This window comes from Delphinapterus leucas, chromosome 9, assembly GCF_059928025.1.
Source record: "Delphinapterus leucas isolate spDelLeu-1000000601 "Yukka" chromosome 9, BTC_Dleu_Yukka2, whole genome shotgun sequence".
Lineage (NCBI taxonomy): Eukaryota > Metazoa > Chordata > Mammalia > Artiodactyla > Monodontidae > Delphinapterus > Delphinapterus leucas.
The window spans coordinates 78219034-78233089 of NC_143137.1; positions in this window are offsets into that span (position 1 = coordinate 78219034).

Here is a 14056-nt window from a genome sequence, read left to right on the forward strand (position 1 = left end):
TTCTAATTTTAAATGGCACTTTCTAAAGAGGCTTACAATAGTGGCATCTGTTGGGTATGGAGAGCCTGCCCAGCCCTCCTCAATGCTCTGGAGCTGACAAATATATTGAATGGTAATACACATACACATACACACACACACACACACACACACCCCTACCTTAATTTTATTTGAGTTTACTATCAAAGAAAAGTTAGCCAACTCTATTACATAGAACCAACTTTTCTGAGTTGGTTCTATGTAATATTTAGAGCAAGTAATGTCACTTTTTGTTTTTTTGGAATTACATTTCATTATCTCTGTTAAACACAATCACAAATAATGAAATTTAGGACAAGGAATTTTCTTTATTTTGGTTGATCTAATTTACATATTTTTTATAATGTGTAACTACCTGATCTTTGGAAACTGAACTTCTGTGTTCTGTTTTTAATCTGAAAGAGAGATTCACATCCCTTAGTGTGAAATAATTTGTAGAAATCTGTTTTGTGGATCAGAGAAAAACTCTTCTTGAATATGCTTACATGGACTAAATAGCACTGATTTTTTTATGAGTGATACTTATAAAAGCCTTTGCATAATACCCCTCTTTTCCATCTATATAACTTCTAAAAAATGAGCATGCTTGTCTTCTAGCTACTAACAAAAGATGTGCTTAGCATAAAACATCAGAAGTAGATTTTGCAGACTGTAGTTAAGATCTAGTAAAACTGGAATGAAAATTTGCCTTCAAGGGAGCAGTGTGCTATTTTCTTCTGCAAACCTGTTTCACATTTTCCTTAGAAGGGAGGGGGAAAGGATGAGCACTCATTCATACTTCTGTACTAGCACTGCCTCTGCTTACCAACTTTTTAAAGAGTTAAAAAAAAAGGTTCAAATTAGTCCTTGTCTAAGAGACCTTAAACGAAAGGTTTTTAATTTAAAAGAGTAGAGATAATCCCTTCTGCCACTTTTATCTGAAATAGTTTAAAATTCAATTGTGTTTGTCATAGATAGTTTTCAACCATTAAGCATTCCTTTTAATTTTTTTTCTAAAAATTGCTCTGAATTTAAGGAGCAATAGGTAAGCTCAAAAGCATCTGAGACTGCCTCTTCCAATTTATGACAAAGAAACTGACTGCACAGGCTTCTTTTAATATTTATAAGCCATTTTCTAAAGTATTATGTTCTATAGTACATCAATTTTCCTTTTAATAACAATTATGAGAGGTTTCCCAGTTCCTAAGAGCAATCTTTGAATATACCCCAATGTTCTGGTATACTATATTTGTGTTAATAATTTGGGGAATACAGTAGTTTTTAATAGTAACTTACATTTCGACAGCACCTTGCAATTTCTGAAGTATAAATTTACTGTTTTAAATTCTCAACTATATTTTTGTTTTTGCAAAGATTTGTAAAATGTTTTGCTTGTGAAATTTTAACAAACTAAATTCAATTTTTCAACTAGGCTTTAAAAAAATTAATTAAGACTTGGGATCTTTTCCATTAACTTTTTTAGTTGGCTTTATTCAACTATGCTATGAAGCTAGAAGCTCTTTATTAAATCTATTAATCATCAGGAAGCACTATGTAAATATTTTAGAAGCAGTTAAAATGCTTGTAATTCTTTTCTTACAGAATTACAAGCATTTATTTCAAGAAAAAATATTGAAATTTTATTTACCCAGATTCATCGTACTTTACATTTCTAGAAATACTATGCAGCTGTGAAAGAAACTGACCGAATCAGTGTGTACCCCATTTTTTGTGGAACTGATTAGTTTTGTAATACAACTTGTGTGATGACAAACCAAAAGTTTGTTCTGCATTAATGCACAAATAAGATTTATTCTTTGATTTGCTACTGCAGAATACATTTTCAAAACTAATCACTATTTGAAAAATTGTTTCTGACCTGTGGTTGGCCAGAAGTCTTGATTGCAGAACACCCCCATTCCTGAATGTAGGGCACCAGGCACTAGTATCTTTTCCTCAGCACTTGACAGTTGCAGTACTTTAAAGCCAAGTCTTGATGCTTTGCTAAATTATTCTCTTCTTCCATGTACATATTGATGTTTCATAACTTTTAAGCATTTTGCTCTCTCTTTTGTTGGATGAGCACACCACTGAAATCACAATAGGGACTGAAATTCAAGAGACTACAAAATTTTTGGTGATCCTGTATTGGCTTTTTAACATATAAATTCCTATAAAAGGAAAGTAGTAAGTATCGCTAAAGAAACTGACAATGAAATCATAGACTATATCTGTGGTATGTTTAAATTTCAAGATTTCATCTATAAAAGAAGATTGAATATTATAATTTTCACATTGTCCCCAGTACTTGGTCTGTGCATCATGCAACACCTTGAGACTCTTCTAGATGTGATTTTCAACATTTAGTTTTTTCCTATGTTTTTCTTAATGTGCTGCATTAAGTAACAGAATTCAGTGGTAAGTAGCTGTAGTGACAAGTTTGCATGTTATGGCTTTCCTGAATGTGCTGAAACGTGTCCTTTCGTATGTCCAGTCTTACTATCCACAGGACTGTAAGAATTCTGCAAGGCCTCCAGAAGGCTCACACATGCTGGGATCTTAATTCTAATTGTTTAGCTTATGCAATAAGACAAATTGGAACTGCTTTTAAGATGACAGGAAGCATATGCTGACAGCACCTGTAGATCAATTGTCCTTTTGTGCTAATCGTTGAATGGAACAAATTTAAAGGTACAGAATTTGGCTTGGCTGGACTAGATCTGCAAATGACACTGTAGAGTTGACATAACTAGGATGGCCATTAGCATTCTCCCACTTGCCTCTCAGATCTCCAGCTGCAGGGAGTTTAAGAGTCTGATGGCCCAGGATGAGCTTTGAAATTCATACAGCTGCTTGTGCCAATGGGCTTGCCTCAGGCTCTTCCTTGCCAGTGACTGAGCATGGCAGGGGTACCAAGGCAGGCATGTTCCTCAGAGATGCAGAACTCCTCTGATGAGAGATCTTGCCTTATGGACTCACTAGCTGCCTTGCCTAACTTTTCTTAGAATTGACTGCATGGCAGTCTGAGATGTCTCTGCACTCACTCACTCACTGCCTATGACTTGCCTCCTTTCCTTCTTTTTCTGCTTTCTTTTCCTAGGAGTCAGATTTGTATCATGGTCTAATGACTGTACATCTCCCTTAGCTTTCTCCCATTTTCTTTCACAGGCTTATGAGACTTCTTTCTCATTTAATCCTGTTTTGGCATCTGCTTCTCAGAGGACCGGCACTAACACAAAACGTATTCTTACATTGTGAAGTCGTAAAGAAGTGAATATGTAGACCTACTATTTTGTTATTATAATGAGGTCCATGCTTGCCACAAAATATCCAAGGAATTCAGAAATAATTTCGTAAGTAAATTCAGATAGATTGGTGAATAGACAGGATATAAATTATACATGAAAAAAAAGTGCTTTCTCTACTTCCATACCTAAAGATATAGAGATAAAATATATTGCTCACCTCCATACCACATATATTAATGATAGGAATAAATGAGTTAATGCCTTAAAAGATCTTTGCAAAGTGATTGGAATTAGCATGTAATCCATAAGGTTAAAATATTAACTTACTTTACATTGAGGTTTTTATGTATAATTATATTTCTAATTTCAGGATTGTTTTGGTATCTTTATATGTTTTTGTTTTTTTATGCTAGAAATTTAGACTATCATTAGACTATAAATCCCTCACTAGTCTTGATTCCCTTGAGGACAGAGACTATGATTAATTATACTTTGTATTTTAAATACCAATGAAGGCCCAATTCAAAGTAAGTGCATAATGACCACTCTCACACCTTCCTACTCAAATTGTTGTCCCTGGGCCAGCATTATTGGCACCACCTAGGAGACTGTTAGAACTGTCTATGTTCAAAGGCCTCCTACAGACTTTACTGATTCCAAATTTTCACTTTATCAAGATCTCCAGGTGGCTTTTTTGCATATTAAATTTGTGAGATTCAGTGATCCAGAAGACTTGTCCATTGAATGTGCATCCTTTCTACATCTTCTTTCCTAAATAACCCTAGTTGTAATCATGCAGTCTTCTCTGCCTCATAGCCATTTGATTCAGGGAAAACTAGTAGTATCTTCAACATCAGGGGAGAAGCCACATTTATCTAAGCTTGGGGTGCCTGATTCTCTTTGCAAATGATTTTGCAACAAGTCAGGAGGAAAATCTGCTGGAGGGAACACTTCTGGGCAAGGAGTTATTTATTTCAAAAAGAGAAAACACCCTTTCTTATCTCTGGATGTTGCTGTGTCTTTATGGAACTCTTAGCACTGATTTGGCTTCTTTGCTAGTTGCCTGATAATGAAGCCAAGAGAAGGAAGGTGGGACCATGAGACAAAGAGAAAGGTGGAACCAGAGCCCTGACCTGTTTTTTGAAATGTTTTTCATCTTTGGAAACCAAAGCCTTATTGACCTCTTTTCAGTTCAGTTACTCTGCCAAATGCTCTTCGAGTATTTAATAAGGGTCGTCAAACCTTCCTTCTTGAAACTCTTGTCTGTCTTCGGCGGCCTATGAGACTCCAGCCTCTCCTTTTTCACTCTGATTCATTTAAATACTTCTTCAAATCAACCTTCTTTACTTACTTTTCTTTGCATTTAGGGTATTACCTGTGGACGGCTTGCATTCCCATGCTGGACATTCATCTTGAGCCATCCCTTCCATACTGCCATGGCTTTAACCACAATACATATGCAGGTGACTTCAAAAATCTGTATTTTTGAGCCTCAGCTTTACTTTTGAGTTTCACGGTAAGCTAACGATTACATAGTGCATTATGGACCAAACACTGAACTAAGTGCTCTAAGAATATTAAATCACTAAATTCCCGCAGCGATCTTTTGAGGTAGGTACGATTATTGTCACCGTGTTTTAGATGATGAATTTGAGGTACAGAAGGCGTGATGGTTAATTTTTTATGTTAACTTTACTGAACGACAAGGTGCCCAGATCACACATTTTTTCTGGATGTGTCTGAGTGTGTTTTTGGACAGGATTAGCATTTGAATTGCTGGACTCAGTAAGGTAGACTGTCCTCCCCAGTGTGGTGGGCGTCATGCAGACTGCCCTTTCCAATGTCAGTGGGCAGTATCCAATCCACTGGGGTCTGAACAGAACAGAAAGAGGAGAAAGAGCAGATTCATCTCCTTCCTGCCTGCTTGAGCTGGGACATGGGTCTTTCCTGCCCCTGGACTGGAATTTATACCGTTGGATCTCCTGGTTCTCAGGCGTTTGAACTCAGACTGAATTATACTACTGGCTTTCCTGGGTCTCTGGCTCACAGACAGCAGATCACAGGACTTCTCAGCTTCCATAACTTTGTGAGCCATTTCCTCATAATAATCCTATGAGGTTAGGCTGCTTGGCTTTAAATCCTAGCTCTACTTCTTACTGGCTCTGTGACTTAGATATTCCTCCTAGTGGTTCTGCTTTTCTGGAGACCTTGACTAACACATAAAGGTTGCTTAAGTCACAAAGCTAGTAAGAAGCCAAACCAGAGTCTCTGTTTTTCAACACTGTGCTATTTTCCAGTGGCCTTACTGGTCACATTTCTAAAAAAATGAACTCAACATGTTTCTGATGCTTTCTTCCATATTATGATGTTGGCATCTGCCTAGTCACCAAATTGGAAGCCCAGTATTCATCCTTAACTCCTTATTTCCCCTTTACCATTGTACTAAAGGCCATTTTACCAATTATCTCTCCTATATGTTTCCTTATCAGTTTTTTCACGTTAGTCTTGACTGTCACCCTCTCGTATCAGGCCCTTAGTAATGGTGATCCAGACTATTACCAAAGCCATCTGATAAATTTCCCATTCCAGGTTCTCATTCCCATAGTATACAATCCATCCTTCATAATCAACAATGCTTTTCTTTTCTTTCTTTTTTTTTTAATATTCATTTATTTATTTGGCTGTGCCGGGTCTTAGTTGCATCATGCGGGATCTTCGTTGCTGCGTGCAGGATCTTTAGTTGCAGCATACAGGCTCTTAGTTGCAGCATGCGGGATCTAGTTCCCCGACCAGGAATTGAACCTGGGCCCCCTGCATTGGGAGCTTGGAGTCTTAACCGCTGGACCACAAGGGAAGTCCCCCAACAAAGCTTTTCTTTTTAGGACACAAATATGATCACCTTGATACTCTGCTTTAAAAACCTGTCAAGGCACCCCAATGCCCAAAGCACAAAATCCAGGTATCTTAGCAGGACATACAAACATTTGACTTTCTTATGTACCCTGTATTTATTTCATTTTTATGTGTGAGATACAACACTGTGATTCTTTTGTATGTCTCTTTACCCTGCCTGACCATGAAACTCTAGAAGTCAGGGACCATGACTTATCAAACATATATTCTTTAAGCATCCTCTATATGTCAGACCTAGTGATGGTTACTAATGCTCTACCTCTGACTTTAATAAATGGACAATGTATTTCCAGTGCCTGAGTGACCGTCATGTGATAGTGAATTGATAATTTCTGAATTGAATAGAATAATAGTTTTCTTGATCCTACTTAAACCATGTTTACTTTCATATCTTCAAAGTCAACCTTTGATTAAAACAGCATCACAAAGACATTAAGCAGGATGGTTTTCCCAGGATACAAAGCTTGCACATTGTATACTTCAAATGCCTTCGTATATGCTGTTGCCTTGGCTTGGAATGCCACTGTTTGTTGACAATCTAATGATTGAAGATCCAACTCATTTCTGGGAAGTTTTTCCCAAATTCTATCTCCTTTCACTACCACCTTTTCCATCCTTGCTGGGGAGATAGACTTATTATTTCCAATTTGCTCCATCCCCAAAGTTGGGCTATATTTTATGATATTGTGATTTATAATATACATTTGATATATAACCAGTATATATTTCTTATCCATATTTGGTCTTCCTCCATGGTTCCCCAAACTTTTGGAATTTCCTGAGCAAAAAGAGCAATGGGAGCACCTTTTGTTATAATATTTAGCCTCTTGTCCTCAGTTCTAGAAATAGCTTCAGAGACATAAATGTAAACTGGGTGTCTTGTTGTTCATAACAAGCCCCTTCCCACCACGAATGGGTTTATGTTAATGAGGTGACTTTTGGAAAGCACCTAAAGATGGGAGCTGGTTGTCAGGAGAAACAATCATGAATAGAGGGTTGGAACTGTCAGTCCCACATCTGATTTCCGGGGAAGCTAGAGGCTGAATCAATCATGCCTATGTAATGTAATTATTGATTAATTAATTTATCATCATGACTCAAAGCGAATTCTTTCCCTATCAGTTCAAGCTAGTTTCCATATATTTAACATGGTGAATGATTAAAAATAAATACATACATATAAAAATCATGCCTATGTAATGAACGATGTGAACCTGTGGGGATTTGGAGAGGCTGGGGCACCTGGAAGGGTATGGAAGCTCCTTATCCTTTCCCCATACTTTGTCCTATGCACCTCTTCCATTTGGCTGATCCCGAGATATCTTTTCATAAGAAACTGGTCAATCTAGTAAGTAAAACATTCTCTGAGTTCTGTGAGCCACTCTAGCAAACTAATTGAACCTAGGGAGGGGGTCTTGGGAACCTCTGATTTACAGCTAAGAGTTGGTCAAAAGTACAAGTGACAACCTGGGCTTTCTAATGGTGTCTGAATTGGGGGCAGGGTGGGGACAGTCTTGTATGACTGAAGCCTTATCTGTGGGATCAGATGCTATCTCAGGGTAGATAGTGTCAGAAATGAGTTGAATTCTTGGACACTCAGCTGATATTAGAGCATTGCTTGGTGGTGTGGGGAAAACCTCCCTCCCCCACAAATTGGAATTGTGATCAAAACACCGTGATATTTCTGTAATAGCATGGGTCAGTTCTCTACTGAATTGTATAACCCTCAATTTTTTATCCTAGTACTCTGCAGTTTTTAATCTAGCATGTTTTTAGTGTGAGATATTCAATTAAATATTGTTTCAAGCGAATTTAAATCAAAGTATTCTCTGTAGGCAAATACCTATTTCTATGTGCCTTGTTCTATGTGCATATATTCTACCTGTTACCAGTTCGCAATCTGATTTACCAGTGTCCAGCAGTTAGACATAGTGCTTGTAGAATAAATATATATACACACGTGACTTATATTGCTCCAAATGTGTAAGGTGTTGATTTTATTACTAAATTGTTTTTTTCTCGTTCCATATTTAATTACTGGATTAGTTGGAGGTAGAGTAGGAGTAGGAAACATGAATGCATAGATACAAGCCTAAAAGCATTAAAGGCTTATTTAAACGTTTGTCTTGCTATCTGTTGATTGAAGGATTTTAAATTACTAGTGAAGAGCAGAACTAGACATTACCATGTGCACTAGGATTGGAATCAAGATACTACAAAATTCAGTCTTTATTTAAGAGGGTTGACCCTTTACATGGAAAGAGTCCTGCTTTTGATTAAGAACTAATTTAAGGGTTATTCAGAGACAATTATGTAAGGCCCTGAGATTTCTCATGTGTATGTCCTCCTGGGATGCAGGTGCTTGAAGCGAAATCTTGAAAGAAATAATAGAAATAGAATTCCCAAAAGATACCTTAGAATCATAATAGAGTTCTATAAAGAAGGAATTAGAAAAACGTGTAAATTTCTTTACATCTATACAGACTTAAAAAAATTCTCCTTTATGTGTAATACTCAATTTTTAAATAAGGGAAAGCAAAAGCTTACTCCCTAGTAAGGGAAAAAAGATATACTACAGAAACATTTTGAGTCCATAATATAGTCTATAGTGTAATGACCTAGAAATTTATCAAGATTTTTCAAAGTTAGAAAACATGCTTCCTTGGAAGTTTACAATTATTTGTAGTCTGGTACTGTAGGATTTGTAGACTTGATCTCAATGATGCGAAAAAGAGATTCCCAAGTTTGTTAAAGAGAGACACTGCTTGCTAAGGGACATTTACAATACTTATTTAATAATAGTGTAGGACATGGTGACCTGGTCTTCTGCATTATAAGGACAAATTCTTAGTACACTTCATTGTATCAAGTTGATCAAACTTGAAGAGGCTGACTCATGTTGATTAAAATCAAAAGCGACATATATAAGCTACAATGCCAATTTATTCTTTTACAATAGAAATATAACTGTCATAGCACATTTCCTTCATGCAAGCTACATGAGGAGACCATTATCAGAAGATTGCTGGTTGACAATAGGATCAGAACTGGTGTCTGAGTGGTGGGAACAGGGTGGAGGGATAGTTATATGATTTGAATATTTAATGCTCACAGGCTAAAATAGACAGATGTATCCATTTTCTCAGTAGATTTCACTTTCTCATTCTATAAGAGGGGTTAAGTTTTTGGTTCAGGGCAATCTCTTTCTTGCATAATGATAGATGGCTGCTGCCAAAACTCTCCTTTTTTCTTCTGTATACATTTCTGACAAAATTCAGTTAACACATTTTTTTTTTTCCAGCAAAGTTAATTTTTTAATTCTTTTTTTTTTTTTTTCCGGTACGCGAGCCTCTCACTGTTGTGGCCTCTCCCGTTGCGGAGCACAGGCTCTGGACGTGCAGGCCCAGCGCCCGTGGCTCACGGGCCTAGCTGCTCTGTGGCATGTGGGATCCTCCCGGACCGGGGCATGAACCCGTGTCCCCTGCATCGGCAGGCGGACTCTCAACCACTGCGCCACCAGGGAAGCCCAATTTTTTAATCCATTTGATGTCAGGTTTTTCTTGCAAGTGATTCTATCTTCATACAATGTCATCCCTGGCCTCACATATTATGTGTTGAATTTAGAGTTTAACTTTCCAAATGAAATCCTTTGTCTCTTATTTCCTACTTCTTGATGGGGGCTTTGTTGCCCTACTACGCACTGATTAAAATGAGCAAAAAACTAGATTTACAGAACCACACAATACTCTCTTCTCATTAAAATCATTTTGCACATTTATATTATTGTAAACTGTATTTTTACTACCATAATTCTGTAGAACAATGATGATGAGTGAGATAAAAAAATTTTCCCAGTATCTGTTTCAAATAATGTCATTTATTTGGAGATGTGGAAAATTCTTTAGATTATTTGAGGCTTACATAACATTTAAACTGTTACTACATATCTAACAGAAATACTCAGATACATAAGGTGACTCTGTGTAGCAGTTAAGGGGTTGATTAAAAATAACTTTTTTTACATTTAATCAAAGATTAAACAAATTATCTTATACATAGTAGTTTGTATCTGTCTCTTAACTCCTTACCTCTATCTTGCCCCTCCTCCCTTCCCTCTCCCCACTGGTAACCATTAGTTTATTCCTTCTATCTGTGAGTCTGTTTCAAAACGTCAATACTTTTGACAAAAGCATGCTTGGTTGACATATAACTAACTTTTTGGTTTGGGACATCTGATATTGTCAAAGCAAAATGGAACCTAAAAGTCTAAACTACGTATCAATAATTTCCTTCAGAGTATCTCAGCTGAGATAAAATCAATTAAGGGCAGGGGGGGAGTTGCAGTCTAGTTAGTTATTATCATTCTAGAATTTTGTATCAACTGGTATGGAAAAAAAATTAATATACAGACAATAATTGCTGAGTTCAAAAACAGATTTCTACTTATCAGTATTTTTCATTTATGCCATCTACTGCATGGGGAGAGCATTCAGGCAATTTACTGAAGGGCTTTAAAGCTCTTGCCATAATTTCTGCATTTAAGAAGATCAGATGACCAGAAATAGTTTTACTAAGCTAGTTAGTAATTAAAGGAGAAACCATGTCATAATAAATAATTTGCTTATAAACTTTTTTTCTAAGTAAATACAGGGAATGTTCTAAAACTGGTAGTTTATTAATTTATTTTCTTCAAGTTTTGTACATTCATTAGCAGTGTTTTGTATATATTTAAAAATAGTATATTTTACAAATAACCAATATATTATTTTGATTAATATATTCAACACACATTTACTGAGCACCTACTGTATAACACCACTGTTCTAAGCACTGGGGATATTCTTGAGAGGGGAGTTAGATAATAAACAAGTAATTATAAAATATGTCAAGTAACAATAGGCACTCTGGAAAAAACAGGTTGGGGAGAGAGGGAAGGTGCAATTTTAGACAGAATTGTGAGGGAAGCCCTGGCATTCAAGGAAGGCTGTAAAAGAAGTGAGAGAGGGTACGACCACTATGGAAAACAATATGGAGGTTCCTCAGAAAACTAAAAATAGAATTACCATATGATCCAGCAATCCCACTCCTGGGAATATACCTGGACAAAACTATAATTCAAAAAGATACATGCACCCCTATGTTCAGAGCAACACTATTCACGATAGCCAAGACATGGAAACAACCTAAATGTCCATCGACAGATGAATGGATAAAGAAGATGTGGTACATACATACAGTGGAATACTACTCAGCCATAAAAAGAAGGAAATAATGCCATTTGGAGCAATATGGATGCAACTAGAGATGATCATACTAAGTGAAGTCAGAAAGAGAAAGACAAATACCATATGATATCACTTAGATGTGGAATCTGAAATATGGCACAAACCTATGGCACAAACATGAACCTATCTACAAAATAGAAACAGACTCATAGACATAGAGAACAGACTTGTGGTTGCCATGGGGGAGAGAGAAAGGGAGAGGGATGGACTGGGAGTTTGGGGTTGGTAGAGGCAAACTATTACATTTAGAATGGATAAACAAGGTCCTAATGTATAGCACAGGGAACTATATTCAACTATATTCAATATTCTGTCATACGCCATAATGGAAAAGAATATAAAAAAGAATGTCTATATGTGTATAACTGAGTCACTTGGCTGTACAGCAGAGATTGGCATAACACTGTAAATCAATTATACTTCAATAAATAAAAAAATTGGAAAAAAAAGAAGTCGGAGAGATATACTTTATTCTCCTGGATAACTGGCAGCAGGGGGTCTGAGATTGAGGCAGACCAACCACACTTAAGCTTTTTACAAAAAGATTTACCTTTAACTCTGAACCTGACTACATTACTTCACTAAACTTTATTGGGGATTTCAGACCGCAATGCAATCTAACATTAAATGAAGTTTTGAAGAAAAAATGAACTTTGAGTGCTAAAATGTAAGGGAATATGGGGCCCAGCCTCACTGTCCTCTAACTTAGAAACATGCATGTATACGTATCTAGTATGAGTTATGCCAATTTTAAGTGACATATTTGAAAATTATGTCAACTTAGATGTGGTGGTGGGCGGCAGTGGTTGCTTGACAAGGACAAGAGATAAGGATTATTAAACAGTCTAGGGCTTGGCTCAGAGTAAACACTTCATGGGTGTACATGCTATTGCTATTATTACTATTGTTATTATTATATTGGTGTTTTACCTGAATAATGGAGATAAGTGGGAAAATACCATAACTATCCATAGGATGAACAAATGATGGCTGACCAACTGCTAACCTTCAATCAAACTGGCTTCTAAGTCTTAAAAATCTATCAAAAAAGGCATTTCCCTGGTTTTCACCATCTTTATGGAATTTTCTGATGCTCTAGCCACTGCCCTGTGTGAACTCAATAGGTGCATGTAGCCCATTAGAAAATGCCAAAGTAAACCTTGCTGTTCTGTCTAAAGTTACAGAGATTAGCCAGTCGGGCCTCTGTGGAAGAACTGTGGAGGGTGGAGGACAGAAACGACGGTACAGGCTGTTGTTGAGTTTCAAATGTATCCCACTGGAATTGGACATTTTGTAATAAAAATACCCAAATACCAAATTGTTCTTTCCAGCTTTTTGTCTAAATTCATATTGTTCCCTTTGACAGGAGTGCTGTTTCCCCACTCACGCCTTTCTTTCCTGTCCAAACAATTTCTCATGTTTTAAAACTCAAGAATAGAATTAACTTCTCCAAAAAAGCTTCACTTATCTCTACCCATAACTTGTTTTGATGGGTGCTACACCTTTACCTTCCAATAGTATGTTATATTTTGGCATAATTTAACCTTGTGTATTAGACTTATCTGTTCCTAAGTATTTGCCTACTTTCATAGTGCAATACAGTTTGCTGGTTTTAATGCTGTCTTGATCCAGTTTTAAGGCCCTGACTAGAGGCCCATTTCCCTTCGTGAGCAGTTAATTAAGTCCACACCAGACCCTTCCCTTTCTGGCTCTCACACTTTGGGCCACTATGCCTCTGCCCTAATCACCCCAGGAACAGGTAGCAGAAACTAGAGACAGCCCCCTTGAATGTGCAAAATTATTCAAATTAGCCAATCCACAGAGAACCCACAAACCTAGTTAACCCCACCTTACTTGCCATACATAAACTTCCCCTACAGCTCCAGCTTGCTGCTCTCCTGTCCTGGGTGCAACCCCCTTTGTGAATCCACAACTGTAGCCTTCTCTCTTTCAGAGCTGCAAGGAACAAAGAGTTCTGCCTTTCATCTATCCCAGTGTCATTGTATTGTGTCCTTCCAACAAAACAATCTTAAAATTTTATAAAACACATAGCCAGTAGACCACTCTCTGGTCCCTATCAAGATTACAGGACCAATTCCTGGTTTCCAGGCAAGCTAGGTGGTTACATCTCCCAACCAGCTGGAGTCTCTCCAGAGAGCTTCCTACTCATTCTCACATTGCATTAATCATTCCTATAAATAGAATCCACTTGTGATCACTTGAGATTGAATCCCATGAAAATGTCAGTATTCAATATTATTTGATCTCAAACATAGCAGTTTCATTATCAACATGATTATATACACCTTCACGTGTAACACAGCATGTGAAACACAGCATGCGAAACATCTAGAGGTAGTAGACCTCATTCCTCATCTCTCCATGCTTCTATACTTTTCCCTATCATTCTTCAGTCAAAGAGGAGTTGGTGAATTCGTTGATTACACTGATGACTCTTCTCTAATGAGCAATCTTACTGTGCCTCAAAGCTAACACCTGTATACTACCCGCTGTCTGTAGTAAGCAAGCAAAGCAGGACTTAGACCCAAGGCCTCTGCCCATATTTACAGTCTCTTCCAAGCCACTGCTGGG